This window comes from Neopelma chrysocephalum, unplaced genomic scaffold (assembly GCF_003984885.1).
Source record: "Neopelma chrysocephalum unplaced genomic scaffold, ASM398488v2 Primary Assembly neopelma1_76, whole genome shotgun sequence".
Classification (NCBI taxonomy): Eukaryota; Metazoa; Chordata; class Aves; order Passeriformes; family Pipridae; genus Neopelma; species Neopelma chrysocephalum.
In genome coordinates, this window is record NW_020897737.1 from 5,052,496 (window position 1) to 5,078,573 (window position 26,078).

The window sequence follows — 26,078 nt, forward strand, 5'->3', positions numbered from 1 at the left end:
AAAATACGGAAACTAGGGGAGGGTATCACATGAAATCATCAGCCAGGGCTTTAAAGGAAACAAAAGTGAGGACTTTCTGACAGAGCGAGTCATTAAATTGCTAAACTCATCGCCAAAAATGCTGCAGATGCTGAAAGTATAAGTAGAATTTGACAAATCAACAGAAGATAAGGCCACAAAGAGTTATTAAAGACAAAGATCAGAAAATCTTTAAGCCTTAAACTGCTGAGGCTTGGGAGAACACATTGGGAAAATATCACACAATACTTTCCCTGCTGTTACACCCTTTCCTTAATTATCAGCCACTGTCAGAAACAGGATACTGAGCTCCATGGGCCTTTGGTTGAGCATAATGGGGCTATTCTTATAATCTGACAAGTCAAGAACTGGATTTACTTTAAAATGTTGACACTGGCTTCAGAGTCTCGTACCAGAAGGTGACTAAAGAGCATCCAAGTTAAACTCAGCTGATGAAGTTTAGGATAACAATTAGCCTCTCAAGCTTATCTAACTTTCAAGAGTTGTTCATGTTGCAACTCCAGTTGATTTTCAAATCCATTAAGCATCACTATTATAAATGCTAAGGTAGACATTTTCCTGCAGCAATGGCTCATGATGACAGCTAGTCAGTATGTTACAGCAGAAAAGACAAGACTACAGAAGGTCCCAGACAAGTGGCTTGATTAGCAGCAAAGACTTTAAGGACAAAAAAAAAAAGGTTTACAATGTCTGTCCCATGCACGTAGCTAGAAATCACAGTCAACACTTCTTTGAAGTTTCTGGAGAGTCCTTTGGAAGAAAGCATAGAAGAGCACGTGGTCCCTGCCCCATCTGGATTGTAATGAAAAGCAACACTTGGAGATCAGGATCAGAAAGATGCTTGTGGAAGCCAGCCCTCAGAAATGAGAAGCAGAGCAGGTCACCACTTCAGATGACAGTGTAGACCTGCTGTTAAATTCAAGGAGAGGTAACAAAACAATCCATTTTTATACTCTTGCGGTAAGTGGTGCAGGCCCATACCCCATCAGGTAACAGGGAGCACCACCTGGCAGACTTTTCTTGTCGACCACAGTGCCAAAATTTCTGAACCGGAAAATATCAAGACAGCTCAGTTTTAAGCTACCTACTCTAGATAATACTAGCAGCAGAGTCACCAGGATTCTGAGAGCAATGCAGCAGTTGATATTCAATATTGCCATACTCAGGTCTACTGCCAGAGCTGGATCATCACATCACAACTGTATTTTTCAGAAAGCCAACACTTCATTTTTATCTGCTAGAAAATATTGCATATAAATAGGAAAGAAACACACCAGATTGACGCAGCCTGCAGACCTGATTCAGCCTTTACTGTCTTCAACAGAAAGACCCTTGATGTGCCCCTGGGTGTGGAGTGCCACCTTCAGAGTTGTCTGGAAACAAAACATAACAGGTCCATTCAGATATTAAAGGTGCCCCCAGAAGCCAGGTGAGGACAGCCACAGACCTCCACAAAGTTCAAGGAGAAACAGCAATTACCAGGAGCAGCAGAGTGAGTTCTCTGCCTTTTTCACCCACATCAAAAGCCCTCAAAAGCCAGACAGGTGGGTGCTCCCAAAGGTGGCACTGGAGCATGCAGGCAGATATCTAGCATGGGGTGCCTCACCACTGACACATTTAACAGTGGCATCAAAACAAGCTCTTTTTTCCCAGCTTTCCCCTGTTCTTCCTCCCTCAGATCCCTATGCAAGGTCTGTCTTCATCTTCTGTCATCATCTTGCCATAGAAGGAACTGCCAAAAACCATATCCCAGAGCCAGAAAAACGTAATGCCCACCCTGCTGACTGTCCTGAGCCAGCTCTCACTTTGTATCTTCCTTTGGGTAACAGTTCTCAGCCATACACATTTCCTCGACCAGACTCGTACTGGTGCTGACCTCTACAGCCTTCAAAATCCTTATCAAGGATTCCCTTCACCAGTCACCATTCTGACCCATATTCATCCAGACTTAAAATGACAAACCCTGGAATCCTGCCAGCTCAAATAATGTAGATACAAATGACTTTAAATCTCTCTATTTTTTCCTCTCTGCAGCATTTTCCATACAGTGTTAAGTCCCACAGCAGATAAACTCTGTTTCCCTGTGTTATTCAGTAATTTGCAATGCCACCCACCAAATGGTACAGTAGAAATAGCTAATCACATAGGCTTGGGATATGTATAAGCTGTGTTGTAAAAGTGCTAATAGACATATCTGAATGCAAAAGAGATCTGAGAGCTGGAAAATAATACCTTATTAGTATGCTACATGTGTGTGCAAAGCAGCAGCCTGTTCTCTAAAGGATGTGTAGAAAAAATAGTAGAATCAAAGCCTTCAGCCTCTCCTATAAGAACACAATAAAATCAGTAATCTTAATCATTTTTCTCATTAGAATTATTAATTCCATTTGTTTCCATATCCCATAATTTTGTACCTTTGCAAAAATATTACACATAGTAAATCTGCAATTCTATGTGTTCACAACCACTCATTTCTATCTCTGGGTCCAGCCTCAGGTATCAGCACCCCCTGTTTCCACACGCAGTTTCCCCAGCATTTGGATAAATGGGTTGAACCTGAATCAGCATAGGAAACAGGTCCTCAAAATGAGCTGTTAGTTCATCTTCTGAATATGGACTGAAATAACACAGCATAGAAACTTCTTCAACTTGGTTACCTTTATTTCCCAGAACAGACATTTTCCTCAAATAGACATAATTTACGTGAATTGGTGTTTCTGTCTTCAACACGCTTCTGGTTTGCAGGTTGTTTTCTCCCATTCCCTTTGCTCACTGTATGAGCAACAGCCTTCATAGAACACGTCCGATTGCATCTATGACTTAGCACTCATTTTAATGGGTTAGGGAGGGAGGTTCCCCATAGAGGTAAGGGAGAATAAGAACAGTGAAGTACACAGATTATGCCTAGGAAGGATCATAAGTAAAAAATATTAGACAAAACAAGTATACACAAGCAATTAATCCAAGTTGCATTATGACTGCTTAATGTGTTCTTATTAGTCAACTCAGTAATTCCATCACATCCATCACATTTACATCTCAGCTACGGAATATGGAAATTATACTGCAAGATACAATTTAAAAAAAGAAAAGGGATCGTTTCTTTTTAAATTTTGGAGCATGAGGGGGAGAATAAATACCAGCCTATTTGAACTTACTGAGGGTGTTTTCATTGGCATAGGGAGGCATAGGATTTCAACCTGTTCTCTTTTTAGACTGAATTTCAACATTAAAAATGGATAAATGGGTTGTGCCACCCACTGTCACAGCACACTCTGGGGACCAGGGGCATGACTGAATTTAAAAAAAGCATTAGGCAGACACTGCCTCTAGACATTTTCCACCCCCATTCAGTTCTCTAATGTACAAACTGGAACAGTGAAGCATGTCAGTAGAGATCGTGTTTCCACAAGCAAGGGGCTACTCTTGCAATAACTCCTCTTGGTTAATCTGGTCTCAAACAGCAAACCCAGATGAGATGAATGTTGCTCCCACAGGCTTCTGCAACCTTGTTGTACTTTCCTTTGTATTAAGTAAGCAAAACAAAACAAAGCAGATCCCTTAGGCATATTCCACTCTCCTGGACTGTTCTTCATCCGATCTCCCAGGGTCTTTAACAACATGAATCAGGCTAAGCAATCTCTGCCAACCAGGGCAACTGGAAGATGCCATCCTGAGTGTGACACACACCACAAGGCCACCATGCAGCTCCAGTGCCTGCAGGAGTGCAGGACTGACCGAGTGCCACCTCAGCCACTTCGAGCATGGAGGGCAAACACATTGATTCGACACTGGCTTTGCAAGCCCCAGCTGCCAACCTAATCTTGCCTTGAACAGCACGAAGTTTGTATCCATGTTGTATCCAGCACAATGGCTGACTCAGGGATACTAAAAAGATAACAAAAAACAGAAAGGAAAAACTTCTGTAACAAACATTTTAACTTCTGCAATCATAAAAGCTGTAAAGAATCCAGAGGTCTGGAGAGTAAAACTTCCAGTTCATTCTGAGCACTAGAACAGGCTGCCCTGAGAGGTTGTGGAGTCTTCTTCTCTGGAGATAACTCAAGAGTCATCTAGACACAATCCTGAGTGATGTGCTTTAGGGGATCCTGCTTGAGTAGGAAGGTCGGACAAGACGACCTCCAGTGCTCCCTTCCAGCCTTACCCATTCTGTGTGATCCTGTTATTCATCATTTCCTGGCAATGAGGTGGTGCTCCAGCAAAGCATGCAGCATACTTTTTATGAAAGTCAGAGTGACACACTAGATGGACAATATGAAGCACATGCATCTACTCAGTTCTGAAGGAATCAAAACATCCATTCCCTTACCTATATCCTTTCTGTAAGGATGAATCATGCCTATAGCAATTGTGTTTTCATTAGTTAACACTGATCCTGGATTTAAAAAAAAAAAGAAAAAAAGAAAAAATACAAATTAATTTTTGAAATCGTGATTAAATAAAACACTGTTCTTCTGCAGAACATTTAAATCTTGCTTAATCATGTGCAAATCTCTAAGATCAACATTTATATAATGCTTGGGCCATCACTTTTTTAATTATTCACATAATAAAATATTTTATTCTTTCTATCCTGGATCCTCTACATCAACTTTGGAGTGTATGTTCATTCAAAAGATACTTGCATAAAACCTGTAGTGCAAAACATAAAATTCTTAAAATGGTTCACGTGCACATGGGTTTTCAAAGTTGAATGGCATAAAACCCCAGTAGAAATGTAAAAAATGGACTCGCTTTCCATTTTTGCACTAGTTCAGCTTCCAGGAATAGGCAATATTTTCTCCGTATTTTTCAAATAAATCTTTATTAGGAACATTATTATTTTGCTGTCATTGTGTTTTGGTTAGTACCTGTTCACGGAAGTTTCAGGTTTGGTTTTGTGATTTTTAATGTTAAGCTAGAAATTGTAGGGTTACATCTGACACAGATATCATGGAAATTATTTGACACTTTGGGGCTTTTCTTCTGCCCCTGGATTCTGTCCCTGTCCCTGTACAGGCAGCTTCACCATAGGGTTTAGGATCTCCTAAAAATAAAGTCTCTCAAATAAGTGAAAACTATTGCTGCTGGGAGCTCAGTGGGTAACAGACACACCAGGTGCTGCTGAACACTCAGTTCATGTATTGGGCATAACTGGAATTGGAAATAATGAGATGATTATTTCAGTCCTGAACTGTGCCTATTCCTTTAATCCTCTCTGTAGCAACTGTATTTGCTGCTTAGCGATACCGGTTTTAATACACAGTTCCTAATTAGTGTTATCAAGCACCACTCACTCGAATTCATTACACAGAACTGGATGAAACGTTAGGTCAAGTGTAACCCCCAGGTGAGCTTATATTACAGTTTGCCTCCTGGTTTCTGTATGAGCTCTGTGTGTTCCACCTCAAGCAATGGCAGATCCTTTGTAAGCACTGAGATTGTTCAGCTGGGTCCCCAGGGCACCCCAAAACACAGCAGACATCACACAACAACTGTCACTGCCCTGACTTGAGGAGGTATTTAGCTACGGCAGTGCAGCTGATAAAAGTAAGTAGACAGCTTAATAGCTGATAAATGCCACCTGGGTTAGCTGGAAAAGCATAAATCGTCCTTCACTTGGTGTTTTTCCCATTCTTTCCATCCTCTTTCCAGACAAAGACTTTGAAATAAAGTTATGTAAGAAAAAACTGGTAGTTCACATCCATGACAAATTATGAGCATGAGATATGTGACAACTCTACGTATTTACAAGGCTTGGAGGAGGCATTTGGATCACCAGGAGCCTCAGCCACATAGTTTTTAATATGCATTTCTCACTCTCAGGCTATGGTGAAAAGTGTTTTACTGCTGGCTGAGCACTAATGGATTTGGAGCTGTTAACTGCAGTCCACAGGCAGCCTGAAGTGGTGAGCTAATGTGCATTTCATTTTGTTAATTTAGTTTTTAGCAAAACCAGGTTTAGTTATAACACTGTAGTGTCAGCATCAGCAATTGGGAGTTGAACACAGTGGGAGAAAAGGGTACAAGTGGTCAGTGAAACCCTTTGAGAAGGGGAAATTTAAAGAGAAGTAGATGGAAAAGAGAAGAGAAACAAGTAGTGAAAAGCAATAGAAAAAAAGTCAGAGAAACAACAGCAGTAAAAGGCAGAAGCAGAATAAACCCCGAGAGGGAATGCCTTGAATAAATATTCACGTCTGGTTGCTGGGTAAAGACTGGGTGCTGTAGGGAAACTCTCTGAAAACATTAATATCAGCAAATTGAGAGAGGCCAGCATTCCTAATTTAGATATCTGCCCTCAGATTAGGATTTGAGTACTCAATTCTCTCCTGGAAAAAGAGCAATCCTGAAACCATTCATTTAGTCCTGAAAACACTTAGGGGCTACGTGGCCGTTAAGTAGCTTAGGTTAAGTTTCCTCCCTGAAAAACATTTGAAATATAAAATTTCAAAACAAAGGAGCAGGAAATGCTTTTAAGGGAGGAAACTTAACACAAGCTACTTTGATATTTTACTGTGGACTTTCACCTCTAAGTTTTGTAAGTAGTAATGGGCTGGCAGGATGTTGGCAAAGGTACTAAAGGATGACAACCATGCATATATACAGAAAAACAAGATCATCTAAGGCTGTCAGGAGAGTTGCTACCAGCAGGAACAGAGTCCAAAGAAGCAAAAGGGTAAAAGACATGAAGACTAGAAGATCTGAGCAGGGACACCTCTTCTACAAACCAGAACACAGCCCTCTTCCTCAGCTCCAGATAGGCGCTCCAGGTAGATTCCAGCTTGTAAGGACCTGAAACCCAGCCACACATTCCCAGGGAGAGGAAGGATCCAGCAGAACAGAAGCAGAAAATGGTGCCTCCCCACATACTTCAGGGTGAAGGAAAAGCAAGAGTGCAATACTATGTCCTAAGCTGGATGCACAAACCAGCAACTGGACTGATACCAGTTGAGCCAACTGGCACCAGCACAGGGCAGCATCCTGGCAGGAAGACCATGAACCAGCCAGAGCCTGAACAACTCTTGGCATTAACAAATGGACCAAAGACAAAAAATTAGAATAATTCATTTTCATCCTTACAAATTCTGTTACTAATGATTTCACATAGGTTCAAAAGAACCTTCCATAGCTCTTACCCTGGCAGAGCCTGAAGCAGACGCAGCTCTGAGTAGATAGTAGATATATTCCCCTCATTTTTAAGACTAACTATGTAATATAATTTTGTCATCACCACCACAAGGACTCTCATAAGAGGCAACCTTGGAGAGCCTGGGTGGGGACTTCTAGAATCACATAAAAATATCCCGTCTATAGCACTGGCCAGAACTTCACTGTTTTTCTTGTGGGAAAATAAACTGAAGGCAGAGAAAAATCCACCATCTCTGAGTGATTTGAAACAAGCACCAGTTAAAACTGTTATGTCAAACGTACAAGTTTTTACCTGGAGTGTAGACTCAGAACCTGCTGGCAAATTAATATTTAACAGGAATCTCAGGACTTTAGAAGTATGCTGCACACTGCAGGCTTTTTTATAGTAAATAAAAGAGACTAAATACCAGCGAAGGCTTCATTATGCGTTCACACACCTACTTGTAGTGGGACATTTTTACAAAGCACTCGCATACCAAAGTACCATAGCAGCTTAGGCCAGGTAGGAACAGGGGTCACAACATAAGTGTGCTGCCCTCCATCATGCTAAAGCTGCTTCTCAGCTGCATGAACAACTCCACCTGAAGCTGGGTACTGCGAGGGCCAAGCTGTCTCCTGTGACAAATCAGCTTGTTTGGCTCGGGTACTATAATGGTGTTTTGCGGTCGAAATTGCAGACAAATCTAGAAGGATTAGTGGCCGGAGAGCAGGAGTTGAACTGAGAAATTTGTTCCTCCTGCCAAATAAATGCAGCAAATGAGTCTTGGGGAATGGAAGTAGAGGGTGCTGTGTGAAAAAAAAGCATATCACTGTCTCCTGCAATGAAGGACCCGAAGGACTGGCTGTACCAATTAAATCAACTTCGTAGCCAATAGCGCACTACTGCAATCATCTGTAGACAGTAATATTTAAATCAAGAGCATTTTCTCTCAGTTTAGGTTAAGACAGTTCATAGTAATTTTTTAAAATATTAATATAAAACATTGCTGAAGTGAAATCAGAGCCTTGACAGCACTCCATTAGCTGATTTCATGCAAGGCTAGAAAAAGTAACTTCTCAGCAAGATATATAAAGTTATGAGCAAGGTTTTTGTTTCTAGTGAGAAGATTTATTATTGCCACTACTATTTCTAAAATTCATTTCTAAAGCATTGTAAGATTTCAGTGTGGCTGGCTTTTTTCTTGAGTGCTGCAAAGCAGTTTTTCTGTATACTGAAAAGTTTTTTCTGATAAAAGATACTGAGAACTTAACCATCTTAAGCTCGGACTATTAAATGGCCATTGAAGTTCTACCAGCTTCTAAGCACAAGTTTTTTAAAATTAACTTATGAATTCATATTGCTAATAATTATGCAGCATTTTAGAAACTTCTAGGATATTTTTTGTTGTTGTTGTTATTATAAAAGAAACTCACTCTTGAATGGTGAAGCTGGTGAATGGTGTTGGTAGGTAAGACCATTCATTAGAAGCAAGAACATTCAGAATTGAAGGGTTCAGTCAGACTGACACAGATTTACTGCAAAAAGTGAAAGCATACAGACATTTGAGTTAAGCTGCCTAGTGGGAATACTTATTGGAGTTTTCTTTCCCTGCAGTGAGGTTTTACTGTCACCTCATCTCAGGCAAGGTCCTCTCTTGGAATATTTGCCAGTATAATCATTTCCTGTGTATATATAGGGAAGGAGGGAGTGAGGAGGGGAAAGAGGGAGGAAACAAGGGAGAGGAGAAATGAGATCATATGATATTTTTAGACTTGACAGATGAGATATATTTCTGTTGGAAAATCACTTTAGCTAATCTCATTTGTTTTATTCATATACCTGGTATAAATAACAATGCCGAGTGTAACTTTTTTGCTGTTAGAAGCTTATAAATACTCCACCTCTATTACACAGCTGTAAGCAATGAAACTACTGCTCAACTAGAGGTTATCTGAGATGTAGTGAATGGTTTTGCACATCTTCTCGGTTCAGTTTAGTACAAAGTGCAGTGGCTTGAATTATTTCAACTTAGATAGTTTGAGAGAGCACTGCTAGCAAGATAGAAATCACTGCACCCACACCCTGAACAGCTTTAACAGTCAACTTTCAGTCTGAGAGCAAGCTAAGCCATCACAACTTCTGCACTGAAAACCTTTTGAGCCATTTCAACTCAGGATTTTGCATGTGCCTGATGATATCATAGGAGGGCTAAGCAGTAAAGCTATTCCACCACACTAGACATCTTCTAGAGTAGCCTATGGCCATGATCTGAGACGATAAAGCCTACAGCTCCACTTGCATTGTTCTGTCATGATTTACGGTCACTTCTTCATCCTCTTATGAACAGGCAGAAATATCAGCCCCCAAATCATAGCAAAGATTTGATCCTGCCCCTCTGACCCTTCCAGACCTCACCTCCCTGGCTATAGGGCTTCTTTGAAGCCACACTGGTACAACTTCCGTAAGCAGCTCCAGCCTCTAAACTATCCCCTGGGGAGTTTTCCTCACCTTGAAAAGTCAATAATGTCCTTATTTCAGTTGAGTATTCATTAGCTTTCTGTAAGCAAGCCACTGAGTGGGCAGGGAAGAGCACAAGAAAGGATGTGTATTGAGAAGACACAATGTTCGTCTCTGGCACTGTGGGAAGACTGGCACATTGTAACATTCAGGAATAATAATTGGACCTCTAGCACTTTCACTAGCTACTTGATCAATCTTTAACAAGGACTTAACATACTGATGTTCTTGAAAAGTAGCCACTGGTCCAGATACACAGCTTGTGAGGGTCAGGAAATTTGATTAAAAATAGAGAGTTGAAAAGCAGGTTACTCTTTCTGACTTTTGCTATAGAAAAGTAACATCTCAAATAAAATAAATAAATAAATAAATAAATGAGAACATATTTGCATCAAAAACACTATCAAAGCAGGAATAGTAACTGTCATTTGATTGACTAACATTGCCCCTGATGTAGACCAAGCTCTGTGGTCCAGCTATATGCCCCATCATACCTGAAGATATCATTCCCCCTCACTCATGAAAATCATTGCTTCTGGGAACCTGGCTTACAGGGCAGAATGGGGGCATGGGGAGAACAAATGACAGCTTTCCTAAGGATTTGGCATAGCACTTCCAAAACCAAAGGTACAGGTTTTGGCTGTACCAACTCTGTTTTCAACAAAAAGCACCTATCTCTGCCAAAATGCTATTGAAGTTCAAGTGATTAGTTCATTACATCTTAATTGATTGAAAATGTTACCTTCTTAAAATTTGTGAATTACCCTCCTTGAACCATTGGAGGTAATGATGGACTAATCTTTCTTGTTATATTAAAAAGGAGAAAATGTGGTGCTATAGTACTTGACTAATTTTGCTAGACTTTCAAATCTAATAATAGCATTCTTCATAATTGATTTGGTCTTCCTCAATTCCACCCAAATTAGCTTTCTGCTTTAATTAAATCACAACATATTTTATGCCAGGAGAGAATTGGTCATTTTTAACTGTTGGTATAATTACAAAATATCACCACAATGCACAGGAGCATCCTGAGGTCTATAGTTATAAATAAGCTTAAGAGTTAATTTTATGCTTCTGTTTTGCCTCCAATATTTACAGCATACTTTCATTGCTGATATGTTTTACGCTGCTATGTTTTATAGTGTTTTGAAGACAGTCCTGTAATTCTCAACATGCAATAATAGGAATTAAATATTTATGGTGGTGTATAACTTCAATTCTCTCTGCAGTCTTCAGAGTTCCCCTTAGAAGTCAGCATTTGTCAGCTTGGAGCCTGCGCTGGCACCAGTGATGATTGTACTGGCACTGCCTCCTGTTACAGCAAAGACTGTCTCTAGCCCCAGCTCATCCATAATTTCAGTGCATTTCATCCCATCATCTTCACAGAAAAAAGTTATCAAAGTCAGAAATGTTGCCCTATTTTTCAAGCCTGAGGAAGACAGTCTGAGAGCTGAAATTTTGCTTTGATTTCCATTCATCTCATGCATGCCTTGGAGCAGGAGATTTGACTCCATATGGGACATTTGTGACTCATGCCTCTGATCAGGCCAAGACTTCAGACTTCTCTTCACCTGACAATAGTTCACATAAAACACACAAGGAAGAGACATACAAGCACTTTCCATGGCATTTGAGTCTTGCCTAGAGGCTGCAGTGAGGGACCAAAGGATCAGGTTTTCAGGGACAGCCACTCTTCCATCTGGAGCCAAAACGGGACAGGAGCAGGAGAGTATCCAACCTCTCAGCAGAGCCAAACCTGCAGCTGACACATACAACAGTTGAGACGAGCCTTTGCCTACTGCTTTCCTGGGTCCTACTCCCTCCTGGGCCTGGGTCTCATCCTTAAAACCAGTTCTGGTGCATTCACGAACTTTAGGATTCATTTCTAGGTAGTGGACAGAAAGGCCACTGAGGAATTTAGATGACACAAGGCAAGAGAATGGAGTTGGCAACTTCAGGGAGAGACATAATCTAACTGTGGATCTCTTCAAGTCCAGCCCCCAGCTACCAGAGGTACAATGGAGGAGCACTGCTCCCTTACATTCAGCACAAGCCATGAAGCACCCCAGCAAGCTACAGTGGACTCCAGGTGTATAGTAAAGAAAATGCATAAAGGATCCATAATGGATTGTGTGCCTTGAGAAGCAGTCAGAGGGATCAAAATTATCACCAGTGTGAATGGCACTGGCATTGGGGCTCTCTGGAGTTGCCCTGTTAGTGGCAGGTCATCCCACGCATTTATTCTAGAAATTTTAGAATTAAGTAAGAAGCAAAAATTAAGTAATGTCCATTAAAAATGTCTAGACTTTTTATTTCTTTCTCTGTTCCTTTATCTGACCATCTGTGCTGCTTTAAAAACAGGAACTCAAGTTGCTGTTATCTCCACCATACATGGTGAAATGGACCTCAGTAAATCTGTAGGTCCCTCCCTACAACTTTTGTTCTCTGCAATGTAAATGACATTACTTCATGAAGTTATTTTAATGATAATATGGTACTCTTACTTTAGGCTTAATTTCCTTTCAACAGAGCCTCAGAAGAGGGTTTGAACACTTTACAGTGTTCAAAAGCACGTGTATTTCCTTATTGCCCAGACTTTTTTAATATGAATTCTCGTAAGACAGAGCATAACATGAATTATCTGTACCTGTGTTCACTCAGAAGCCCATAAACATTTGCACCTACTCTCTTCCTGCTTTTTCTTCTTGAATTAGTTGGTTGTTTCTCAACACAATCTGTTAGGGGACTGGTAAATCATTTACATCAGTACATGTTGCTATTTTCAACCTTGAATGTAACCACCTAAAGAAAAAAAGCCCTAGAAAGTAAAAAATTCTTTTATTGTATGTACTCTTTTATATTGTTCCTAAATATAATTTCAATTTTTATATGGCAGAAGCTAGGAAGGTACAGCAATGATTTCCTTTAAAATGAAAAAAGCTTAAAACATTATGGAACAAGATTTATGCCTCCAAAGGCCTATTCACTCAAAATGTCCTGTGTCTCAGTGTGAGCAGAGTTACATGCCTTCCCATTTGAACATCATCTCTGAGTGCCTTTTCTGAAAGAAATTCAGCCTGTAACTTGGACATTCATTAAATAGAAGTGAGGAAGTCCTGTTTATAATGATGTGCATAGACATAGAAAGTTGCCCCTTGTGCATAATTGCATATGACATTTTAAATTTTTTATATGTGTGTGATTATATTTATATATGTCTGTGTAAAAATACATTATTATTGACTCACAGCGATAATACTATTGCCTATTCTGGTAGTAAATGTCTCTAAGAAATCTTCCAAGAGATGTTGTCATTGCAACAACATTGTTCCAAAGTTGTTGGAATTGGACAAGTGGAGTGGACAATTGCTATGGACCACTCACTCTTCATGTGGAGATTTATTGACAATACAGCCCATGGTAGGTTTCCATGACAAATCCCTACCTATTGCTGCACCAGCTCTTTACACAAAAACATAGGTAAAGCCTTCAAACCATGTGAAGACTCACAGCGCTAAAGCATCTGATCTGAAAAAATTTTATGGAAATGTTAAATATTCTAATGAATTATAGCTGTGTGGTAACTGAACTGATCCAGTAAGTGCTTGATATAGTCATGTATACATGGCAGAGTTGTACTATATCTATCTGAAGATTCTGTCAGTCTAAAATTAACTTGAGTTTTAATAAACATTGCAAAATGAAAATAACTAATTAAAGGAAAAAAAGAGAAAAAAAAGTAGTAACTTCTTAGCTTTCAGTTTCTACCACTATGACCACAAACAAGTAGCAGAATCCAATCACTGATTTTATGTTTGAAGTGACTTAGATGTCACCCACAACAAGCTGATGTAATAGCTGAAGATAAAAGAAGGTAAAGAATAATTAAGCAACTCACAATACATTACTGCTATACATAGACACAACATACAAGAAAAATCACATCAGTAAGAAGAACATGTGGAGGAGACCTAGTGATTTTCCTGAAAAATTGTCCAAATTTCTCCTTGTAAGTCCTACTTGGGAACACTGGATTTGAAGGCCAATTGTTCTCACATATTGATAATGGGGAACACATTGATTTTCTTCACTAAGCCAGAGTTATAATCCATAAGACTGACAATAAAACAATTCATAGTACTTTGTCCAATTATCAACTGATTACCATCCACTCCAAGCAAAGCTGCAGTAAGCAAAATATTGAGAGACTCATTCAAAAATGGACCAAACTGCTTTTCTATCAAAAATTAAAATATCTATCTTCGGCAGCACACTGGAAAATTTAACTAAGAAACATATTTGTCCATGATCTACTCATCATATGATTGATTTCATATATTATTATTTACTTGAAGTAAATCAATTTAAGCATTGCCAATAATCAAGTCTTTACCTATTGAGCTCTATTTGGCTTGTACTCAAAAACTTCTAACTTGGTTTGAGAGTCACAAATCTTTTTAAAAACTTGTGCAAGTCTGCCTAGTACTTCTTATAGAAAGGAAAACTTAGCTATAATCATTTAGCATTATTAACATGAAGGAACTATTAGTTTTTAAAACTGGCACTCATTTATTTATATGGGTGATTCTACAACAATTGTCATAGTTTCAGTAATAATCAACTGGGCATGAAAGAGGGAGAGAAGACCCACTGCATGCTGGAATAGATGCAGTAAGGATTTGCACCTGCGATGACACAGCTGAGCTGGGTCAGGTCAGTGCCACTGCAGACCACACACTTCACAGGGACGGTGACCAGACCGACCACTCACCTGCAGTGTGACTTGTGACATTTGACCTCTGGCCTCTCTACCTCACAGCTCCAATTGCTCCTCCAACCAGGCCAAGATCAGCATTTCTTACATAGCTGGAGGTGACCTTCCCTCCCACGGGCAGGAGAAGTCTCCGGGATTGCCTGCAACACATGAGAGGCTCAATCTTTCCTCTCATCTTTGAGTCACAGAATCATTTAGGTTGGAAAAGCCCTCTAAGATCATCAAGTTCAACTGTTAGAGTTCTTTCTGCAGCAAGTCCAGAGAAACTTTTAGCTTGAGGGTACCAAACCTGCTCACAGACTTCAGTAGACTTGCAGTGAGGGATACTCCAAGTCGCAAATTCCAAGCATTTGGGAGAGTGTTCTGGGAAGTATCACTGTGTGCTTTCTGTGACTTTCCCCTCTCACTTGAGTATCTGAAGCTGGACAAAAGGAAGGATAACTGCCTAAGTGGACCTTAATGGTATTTCTTTGCTTATGTTGGATACGATTACTGGCCAAAATTTGATATCCAGAATTCAGAGGGAGAATGAGGCAACATCAGTTTCCCTTGATCCCTTTTTTCCTTCTCTTTTTGATATTCCAAGGAGTGCAAATAACTCGCTGTTTTTAAGAAATCAATGAAAGCTGTCATGTCCCTGCAAGTAAATGAATGACATTTAGACTTTCCACTGTACAAGTTTGAATATCTGATTGATTTTATGCTGGAGAATTTAGTTTAGGCAAGCAGTACTGCTAAAGTCTCATGCATCAAAACTAGACAGACTTTCACTTGCGATCTCCTGAAAAACAGAGTGAAACTGTCTAAACTTGTCAAGTACACTTGGATTGCTTGACCTTGTAGGAGAGCTACTTATATTACCCAGGGAAGTGCAGCATAGAGGGAGGCTACACTTCCACTTGTGTGGCCTCCTCTTTGCCATACCCTTCTGTATGAATGATACAGATTAAAAATCAGGTCCAAGATATTCTCAGAACAAGTGTGTTAGTAGCAGAGCAGCAGTTAACAAAGTTTACAAACTATGCCATCAAAAAAAGCAGCACAGAAGCTCTTCACCTAGCAAACTTCCCGGGGAAATAAGGTGGGCAGTGGGTGAAGAATTTGTTCAGACCTCGAGCACATCTGAGCAAAACTGACCCCAGCCGTGTCAGTGACTCCAGAAGGCCATAGAGAACTACAGCTTCCATCCCAGTACCAAACTGTAGGTCTCACTTAGCTGACAGTTAAATCTCACCATCTGATTTAATTCTGAGTTTTCAGATTAATTTTATGTTTCTCACCAATGTTCTGTCATTTGACTGGGTCTTCTCACCCTACTTACTAAGGAGTTGGACTTGACTTTTAAATCATGACAGGACCCTTCCTTGAGACTATGTGCTGATAAACAATGTTCTGCAACTTTTGTAACCATTTTTTCTTTCAGACACTAACCAAAGCATTAACAATTTTATCTGAAGAGTACAAATACATTTGAGTTGACCAACAAAGACAAAACAGTGTTTTATTAACATAAATACTCTACAAAGTCATCAACAGAATAAGAGTGGGTTGACTGAAAAACACATCAGTCAATAAAGCAACAATCATCGTTTCAAATCACTCAGGGAAAAATACAGTTATCTGTGGCTGCTTTTAAGAGTGGAAATTAATTTAGCCAAGTTTCTGAGAGGAATAAATGGCTTTTTGCCAGAGCCACCATAGCAAAATTATTATTACTTTCTGACTTCTAGCATGATGGCAAAACCCAGAATCTCACATGGCATGTGAGTGCAGAGTCTCATCAAACAGCGATCAAGGAGATGACATTGCATATGGCCAAAGCCAGCCCCTTTCAGAGCTGGATGTATTCACACCTACTCCGATTTGGGTGAAAAAAGAAAACAGTGCAGGATGAATGTGCCAGCTCAAATCCATGCTAAGGTGTGCTGCTGCATTTCAAGTGAATTGCAAGTGGCAGGCCAGTTTTTCAAAACAAGAAGGGAGCCATGAACATTACATCTCAGGAAAGCACAGGTTATGATCACCAGATCAATACATGATAAACAACAGCGTACCCCACACAGGCTGTGTATCTTAAATCAGTGCTGCTCAACTATGCCTGTTGAAGCAGAGCTAAAAATGACACTGAAATTTTTCATTGTACTTCAGAGTGAATCCATTCAGCCTGAGGAGACATAAAGCAGGAGGGGATCCTCTCAGAGAATCTGCTCTGATCTAGCAGCAGCCTTCCTGCTTCACCAGGGATGAGGACACTTTTAATGCATCTAACCAGCAGTGTCACTCAGGCATCCCTTCCCACGGAGCTCAGTCCTAATTTGACAAGTATGCAGAGCATAACACATAGAGAAGCGAATCACGACAGCTTTATACCCTGTGCCCTCTTCATCTCCCCAGAAATCTCCACTTCTGCTTTCAGTGACTAGTTTCCAAACTTTTCTGACAAATGAGTCACTACCCATCCACCCATGTTTCTTCTGGCAGAAAAAAAAAAGCCTTGTGCAATATCCATCACACTGAGGGACAGCAACACAACAGTGAAAATGGCTGTTGCCAGCATATCACTGCTCACAGAGAGCATGGGACCAGCGTACAGATCCACACACCAGGCTCCCCCAGCTCACAGCGTCTGCAGACCATCACCCAGAAACCCCCATCTCAAATAGAGGGACAGGGCTGGCTCCCCAGGACCCTCCATGTCAAGTTTTTCCATGCTGAGAAAACTCGGCCATTGCAACTGAATGGGCAGATGGAGGCAGATCTGCAGGAGAGCTGGTCTCGGAACCACGGTCCCCATTTCTGCACACAAAATACTCTCACAAAGTGGCTGAGGTCTCCAGTTAACATAATACCATTACTAACAACTATCTCATGCAATGAAAAAGGCATTTTTCCTGAACATTTGAAGGATCCATCTCCTAAACACCACCTTTCTTTTGAACTTCAGGGTTTACCAGGTGGCATCTCATTCCATGCCTACTTTCTGCCTGATTCCATTTTTCCTACCTGCATTCCCTCTCCCATTTGTTTTCTCTATTATTAATGTGCTCCTGGGTAGATTCATTATAAAATTAAGTTTTCATGTCAGTTCTTTAATAAGTATCTTGATCTAAATTTATTCCCTTAAAAAGAAGGAAATGGCATTGAGCAGGTCCCTTCCAACCCAGGTCATTTCATGATTCTATGACTTCTGCAATTTCTTGTGCAGAGTATAATCTGAACTCTGCTGCAGCTCCTTGTCATATCATGCTTATAGTGACTCTATCAGCTAATTAAAGATTTTACTCTCTTTGAAAATGTGAGTCCTTTTTTTCGCTGTTTTCTCAGAAAAAAAGTTCTGATTTTTTTAGTAGCACCTGATTTTTATGGAAGGCATCTCTTCCAAATAGACACTCTGGAAGAAGTAGCAATAATTTCTGACCTATTATGGGCAAATCAGCAGTATTAAGTGATCTTCAAAATACTTCTGTGGATGGTACAAAATGTATATAAGCTGCTACAGCCAGTTATTGACAAAATTATCTACCTTCTGGTGCCATTACACAGAACAGCCTAATGTGCATAATTACAGTAATTATGCAGAGTACAGCACAAACAAAAACAAAATTATATGCTGCTTTACACTGGCACTCTTTCAGACAAATTCATTTTCACATTTACAGTATTGCAAATATGGACATTATTAAAGCAGAATTTGAATATGGTACTCATAATTATGAGTACCAACTCCACATTAAATTGGTGTTTTCCACCTTTAGTAAGTTGTAGGTAGCTGCTGTGATATCTTTTTGATGGTAAACTAAACTACCTAAAGCCTAAAAACCTGTAAGGTTATGTCTGCTTTTCTTTAACAGTATCACTGAAAATTAAATATTACAGAATCTGTAACCACCTGCTGTCTTCAAGCTAACAGACCCTGCTTTACATAGTGCAAGGAGCAGGTAGCAATTGCCAGACAAGAATTCTTGACTTTGGGACCAAATGGATCTAAAATTGCATCTTTAGGTAATTCTAAAAAGATACATCCTTTCCGGATTGGAATTTAAAATACACTTTTTAATTCCCCCCACCAGAGGAGAGAGAAAATATTTTAAGTACTACTGTTTCACTTCAATTTGATTATTTTTAAGCAAAATGAAACCTTGGAGCACAATATCTGAGACTTTCTACACTGCAGTAACCTGCATGAGCTCATCTCTTTCCAGAACGCACACCCCTCTATATTCTATGATAAAATTCAAGCTATTGTTATTTTATGTGTGTGGTTATATGAAAGGAGAACCCTTGTTGGGACACATGACTGCTTTGACTTTGGGGATGACACATTGGCTGGTGGCTGGGAGGTATCCTGGACCTTTTCCTCCTAGAGCAGCTGGGCAAGGCTCTGGGATAAGGACAAGAGGGAGATAGGTTTGCTGGCAAGCATTATAGGTCAGGGTGTTGAGAGTACCTGGAAAGAACTCATCAGGAACAAGAAATAAAACACTGCTGTGACTGCAAGAGTATCCAGAACCCACCTAGACAAGCAGTGATTCCAGTGCTGGAGTGTGACTGCAGGCAGTGAGTGGTTGCTGGCACAGATCACTTGGAAACTCGGTAGCTGGAAGAAGAAGAAAAATGGACGGTCCAGTTTAAAGCCTCCAAGGGAAGAAGGTTGATTCCAGCAGCAGTTTTGGAAGTCTTTTTCACCAACTATTTGGACACCGGATCTTTCACAAGTGGTTTCATCTGTCCAGGCTTTTGACACTTGGGAGTGGGAAGGCAGAGAAAGAAGGATCACTGCAAGCAAGATGTTGAGGAAAGCAAACCTCTGAATAATTTGTTAAAGGGCTAAATTAGCAGAACAGTTTTTCACACCAACACATTATGATGTTCTCCCCTAGCTCAGAGTGGATACCCTGGCAGACATTAAAACCAAGACCACCAGGAAATGCAGAGCAATGGAGAGTCAGCAAAGGTTGCCCATGCGAGAGGAAACCTATGAAGCCCTGCTGTGGGTCACCAGGGACAGGGGTATTCAGACTTGCCCAGGCTGATCAAGCATGGGAGAGGAGATCTTGACACCAACAGCCAGACTCCTTCAGCCACTGACCTGTCCTGAAGATCCCCAGGTCTGAAGAACCACATGAGCAGAAAAGCACTGTTTCTTTCCAGATGTTTCTTTAGTCAGCTCTGGTTCTCATTTTACAAGTGAAAACTAGAATGCTAACACTTCTTAAAGAAAAAAGGATCTTGGTGTCTGCATCCATGTCTATTTATCTTTTGTTTGTGTCTCTTTCCTAACCTTTTGTGAGCCCATTGGACAATTTTGATCTAATAAGACAAGCAAGAAGTCTTAAAGTCATTAAGTTCCTACACATTTCCTGAAAATAGGATGTGGGTGGAAGAGAAAGACCTCATTAATGCTGCCTGTGAGGGAAAGGCTGATGAACAAACTCCCACCTCTTTAGAAACCAGATTGCACACAAGAGAGAAAGCAAGTGGTTATGAATATCCTGAGTGTGGGGAAAGCTTGACTGAAAACTCACACCTTGGAGGTCTGAAGAGGACCCAGACAGAAAGCTCAAAAACACAGAAACACAAACTTTCCTTCTTCATATGTTCTGACATTCAGTCTCACCATTTGGGGTAATCCAATCTATTTTAGTTTCAGGACCTGAAATGAGAAGGGGACCAGATGTGTTTGTGGTTGGGGTCTAAGTGTGCACATCTGTGAGCCCACATAAACTTCATGCAGGAAGGAAACACTCCTCAAATAACACATGAAGTTATCATGTATTTTTAACTGCCCTGAGACTGGGGAATTGCCATCTGTAATTGCTGATTACTGATGACCATTGAAAAAATTGGTGGAGTTTTAGCTGTCAAGTGGACCATATAATACAGGCAGGGCAACAGCTGGCAGCAAAGGGAAGGAAGTGTTTGTTTACCACAAAACAACTTAGAACTAGGATGAAAGTTTTATAAGCAGAGTTATGGTTGTGGTTCAAATATTGTGCTTCTGTGTGGAGATGTATCCAGCTGAATAGGTTGGTTTTGACTCCCTGATTAAAGTATCTGTTTAATCAAATTTAGAATCAAATAGCAGCCAACTTCTTCATTGTTAATATAGGAGTTTGGGTTTTTATACGTGATTGATGGCAAGTTTTTTATATATGTTAACATGTTGCATTCTGTGTGATCACTGACAGGATCTCTCCCAGATGCAAGGACTCAGTCCTTCACTTTTCTTGGCAGAAAATATCCTACAATTTCTCGAAAGTTCAAGCCTCAGTTCTCACTCCTACAGAACTCTGACTATATAATAGTCTTCAGATTGTCACTTAGGAGCTATGGCAACTGCTTGAAGACAATGACCCAAAGCAGATTTTCAAACATCTACTTTTTTAATCTTACATTGTTTTAATCTTAATAATCCCAGAAGCAACATATAAAAAGATTAAAATATTTTAAATAAGGCAGAGGATATTTTAATTTTTTTAATCACAAGATTTTCCAAAATGTGGAAATTCAAAAGAAAAATTTCCACTGCAAATACTTGAAAAATAAATTGCATTGCATAGAACAATTTCAACTTCTGTCTTAGAGTCACAGTGTTCAATTTCCATATCTGATTTATTTTATGGGAGTGTTCTGTCCATTCTGCTTTATTCCATTATGTTGTTAGAAAGAATTACCTTTATGCTCAGATAAAACCTCCCTAATAGGTTTGTTTATCCTTTTGGCCACAGTGCTGGTGCTCCAGAGCACAGCATCAAAACTGCTGAGTCAGCACATCCAAGCCAGTCACGAATGAAGATTGCTCTGAGTGGAACTCACTTATGGCCAGAGGCTAATTTTCACAGTTTGCAGGGGTGACAGGTTGATAAATTTGGAACCACAGCCAATCCCCAGGAGGAAAGTTGTCTGAAAGCTGCATGGGACATTGTTTTTTCAGAAGGACAAAAAGCAAAGGATCTCAAGGAGCCCAGTTTGATTCATAAGAGAGAAACCCTTTCCGGAGTCTTCTTCAGCCATCCCTACAGGAGACCTGGGCCCTGTTCTCTGCACCAGTTCCCATGAGAAGGTCCTAGCCATTGATGTATTCTGGATTCACAAAATCGTAGATTGGTTGATACTGGAAGGCAGATCATCCAGTCCTGCCCTGTGCTCAGAACAGGGTCAACAACAGCTCAGGGCTGTGTCCAGTCACGTTTTGAATATGTCCAAGGATGGAGGCTCCACAACCAAACTGAGAAACTTTTGTTACTGTTGGATCACCCTCACAGTACAGGGAAAAAAAATTAGTCTTATGTTTAAATAGAATTTCCTGTATTTCAGTTTGTGCATCTCATCCTGTGACTGGGCACCAATTCTAAGAATCTGGCTCCATCTTTTTTATGCCCCCCATTAGGTATTTAAAAACACTGATGAAGTCCACCATGAGCCTTCTCTTCTCCAGGCTGAGCACACCCAGCTTTCTTAGCCTGTCAGTCTCATATGTCAGTTGTTCCAGCCCCTTAATCATTTTCATGGCCCTTCACTGGACTCTCTCCAGTATGCCCATGTCTCTCTTGTACTAGGGAGCCCAGAGCTGGACACAGCACTCCAGGTGTCCCAACATTGTTGAGTAGAGGGGAAGGATCACCTTCCTCTTCCTGCTGGCAATACTTTGCCTAATGATGCCTAGGGTAACATTCACCTTCTTTGCCTCAGGGACTCATTGCTGGTTCGTGTTCAACTTGGTGTCCACCATGATCCCCAGGTCCTTTACTGCAAAACTGCTTTTCAGCCAGCATGTACTGGTGTCTGTGGTTATTCTTCCCCAGGGGCAGGACTTGGCCTTTCCCTTTGGTGAATTTCATGAGGTTCCTGTCAGCTCATGTCTCCAACCCACTGAGGTCCCTCTGAACGGCAGCACAACCATCCAGTGCATCAACTATCACTCTCGAATTTTGTACTGACTGCAAACTGGCTACACTTGGACACAGGTGACCACTTCTTGAAGCAGTTCCAATTTTATCAGTCAATCACCTGAAAGCACTGAAAAATAGCTCTTTGGTAAAACATCAGTATCTACCTACCTTTTTACAGAAAGACATGAATTTTGCCTAGGGGCACTTTTTTCTATGAAGTTCAGCAGTAAAAGAAGTGATGCTACTATACAACCTGTATCAACAAAATTAATAAAAGCTACCATCCCTCTCTACAACATCACATCTCTTAATAGACCAGAATGGTCATTACTAGTACTACTGCTATTGCTACTATAAAATTTCAATTTTCTTATTTGGGCTTTAAAAGCAGGTTTTACAGTTTCTTTACCAGTAGTTAAACTCCCTGCCTCTTACCTTGGCCTACTTGAATAGATTGCCTCGTACGTTCTGTAAAACTATTATTAATCACGTTTATTGCCTCAAGATTTAAGCCTTCATTTGAGAGATCCATATAGAGAGTAAGGAGTTGCTTTTAGAGGGGCACATTTCTGAGCCGTCTATTTCTTCCATTAATCAAGGCACCAAAGGAAAAATCTCCACCAATATAGCTACACCAGTTCTCAGCAGGCAACAATCTCCCTTTAACGTCTGTAAAGCATTTCTTATTTAACAATTCCAGCTAATTAAATAATCAGAGAAGCATATGTCTATGGAGAATCAGAGAAGTATATGCCTATGAAGACTGTTCAGTCCCAGCACAAGTGTGAGAATGTGTTTTTTTTTCTTCTAATTAGTATTGAAGCTAAATTCCTCCTTAACTCTTTATCTTACTGCTTATTTGAATTTCTCAGAAGCATTCATTTTGACTCTAAGAAACACTGTGATTCAAATGCTTGCAGCTTTGCTGATGTTCAGATTAGATCTCCTTATGGAGCAAAGCGTTCCCCGGGACAGCACTGCTTAGCAGGGCACAGGGCTCGGTATTTGTCTGAATCAATCCAGACCATTTCAGGGTCACTTTTAGCAAAGGAAAGCCTGCCTGTTAAGACCAGATAAGAGTGAGGTCATTGATTTATTTTTTCCTCATTATCTGGCAAGGTTTCAGTTGAAGCCTAAAGTCATTATCTCTGTGGAAATACAAACATAAGTTGGTCCCTTGAAGCAAGTTAATTTAGTTTGAAAACAGTTAGGGAGTTACCTTCTGAATTCAATTAGCTAATAACTCCTGATGGGTAAAGGTCACAGAAGAGCAAGGCACCATGCTGGTTTAAGTTAAATGCAATTCCAGGTAATATCAGAGCAGCACTTTTCCCCTTCTTACTGAATCATGGCTGCAGCTTCTGGCCACCATTTCCAAATTCTCCATCAACATGAGAGACAAATTTATGCCAGAAGGGATCGCCTTCAGGGATGAGAACAGCAGCAGTACCTTTGAGCCACAGCTCCTTCAATATCTTCCCTTTATACAGGAAGGAAATCATCAGGGGAAGACCTTGCCCCTTTCAATCAGACTGAAAAAAGCCCCTCTACTCACCTACCTTAATCAGAAAAATGTGTGCATTAAAATCCAAATCCCTCTCTGCAGCAAGGTTGCAGCCAAATGCAGGATTAACTTGCTTTTCTCCCAGATATAGAGATGTTTCTAAGAAGGACTGATGCTGTAGGAAAGCCTGTGTTTCTGCAGAAGAAATGACACCTCTGATCACTCATGGGCCACCATCTGCAGAGGCTATTTCAGGCTGGGCCAGGAAAATATTTCCAGCTTAACATCCAAGTTAGAAAATAATACTATGATAGAAACACTGACAGGCTTGATCACAGTATAATAACTGTTGGTATTACTATAATAGAGGGGAAGTAAATGGTGGAAGGGCGGCACATTGCAATTGTTCTCTCAAGGAAACACCAGGCTCTGAACTACCCTGGTCAATCACGATCTACAAGCAGCTCCCTCTTAGAGAAACGATTTTTCATTTTACAATGTGAAAGCAAATTTTGTGCCAGTATTACCTCAGGTCATTAGCTGTATTGTAATTCTTGTGTTTTTCCAAACTGATTTCCCCCTTAATTTGATTTTGAGCACCTGATTAAATTTACCCTCCCTGAAGAAACAGACATTCAATTTAACTCCAGATCAACATTCTCCTTTTACCAAAATACAGTTCTCATGGCTGCACTTCTAGCTTTAGAGTAATTTTGTCGCTGTTTAAAAGTGGCATTCTCTAACCAATGACAATATATTGGCTCGCTCCTGCACATCCATGTCGTACACAAGCTCAGAAAGCAGAACAATAAACCGAACAATGCAAAAGGTACTTTTCAGAGAACTACAAATCATTGAATTACAGGAAAGCCCAGTGTAGCACTGGTATTCACTTTACTTACTCATCCCACAAAGAATGAAATTGAGTACCCAATTGCATGGGTGTCTCTTTGGTTCATTAATGTAGTCCTCAGGGCTCTCACTTTCTCAGGTGGCTGGATCAATGCAACCTTCTGGATATATTCTCTTTCAAGACTCTGAGTGGACATCCAGGCTAGGTCTAAATTATTTAAGCAGTGATCAAACCTTGGGACCCTGACTGATTCCTCATAAAAACATTATGCAAAAGAATTATATTGGATCAGATCAAAGGTCCAGTTTGTCCAGTATCCCACCACTGATAGAAGCCAGCAGCAGATATCAAAGGAAACAATTTTAAGAAGGGGTAACCATGCAGTCACATTCTCCACTCTCCCCTCCCTGCATCCAGCAGCTGCCACGCAGGCAGCTCCTCAGGCAGGAATGTCATCTTGCTTCCTAATAGTCCCTGATAGATTTTCTTTTTCCATTAATTCCTCTGACTGGTTTTGAGCCCATCTAACCTCTTGACACCCAGCAGATACTGTAAGACTGGTTCCAGTTCAATCGCATACCACAAAGACCAAGTTGTTTGCTGTTGCTTGCTTAAGCCACTACCCAGTAATTCCACCTGATGTCCCTTGTTCTTGTTCTGGGAGAAATGCAAATAATCATTTGCTGCTTATTTTCTCCATGCCACTCATGATTTTAAACACCGCTATCACATGCCTTTCCACCTTCTCTTTTCCAATCTAAAGAGTCTATTTAATCAATCTCAATTCAGAAGCTGTTCTGTTTGTGAAAACATTTGCAGGTTTCTCTGTCCCTTTCAAGCACTGTTATACCTTTTCTTAGACGTGGAGACCAGAACAGCGCCCAGTAATCAAGAGGTGAATGCACAGCAAAATAATTATTTTGTTTTCTGTGTCTTCCCTAGCAATTTCTGACAATCCATTTGCTTTTGATCATTGCTCTGCCCTCAGCCAACATTTCTTAGAATTACTGACAGCTAATCTGAGCTCTCTTCCCTGAGTCATAATAGGTTGTTTAAAGCCCATCTTCAGCATCATACAGTCAGGTCTATTTTTTCCCGTGTGCATTATCTTGGCCCAAATGCAGGCTGCTATTCTACTGCAACACCACTCAATATCATGAGATTCTGCCACGTTTTTAAAAGCAGATTTTTTTTTTCCTAACCTGAGTAACTCAATTAAAGAAATATCCAGCACTGTTTAGGATATTTTCCAGACCACTTATGAATATGCCAGACATCACAGAACTCAGTGCAGATCCCCGTGGGATTCTACTTGTTATCTGCCGCTGAAATACCTGACTGTTTATTTCTACTCCTCACATCAGTTC

The 26,078-nt window shown here is 40.4% G+C and overlaps 1 long non-coding RNA gene across 1 annotated transcript in view; it reads right to left on the reverse strand.

The window, feature by feature from the left end:
- LOC113970209 overlaps nt 1-23,982 on the reverse strand; it is a 42,004-nt gene extending 18,022 nt beyond the window's left edge. Inside the window, exons 1-2 of the long non-coding RNA XR_003535077.1 lie at nt 23,910-23,982; nt 1,314-1,412 (exon numbers count right to left, since the gene is read on the reverse strand). This is a non-coding gene — a long non-coding RNA (uncharacterized LOC113970209). The remainder of the gene's footprint in view (nt 1-1,313; nt 1,413-23,909) is intronic.
- Between the last annotated feature and the right edge of the window lie 2,096 nt (nt 23,983-26,078).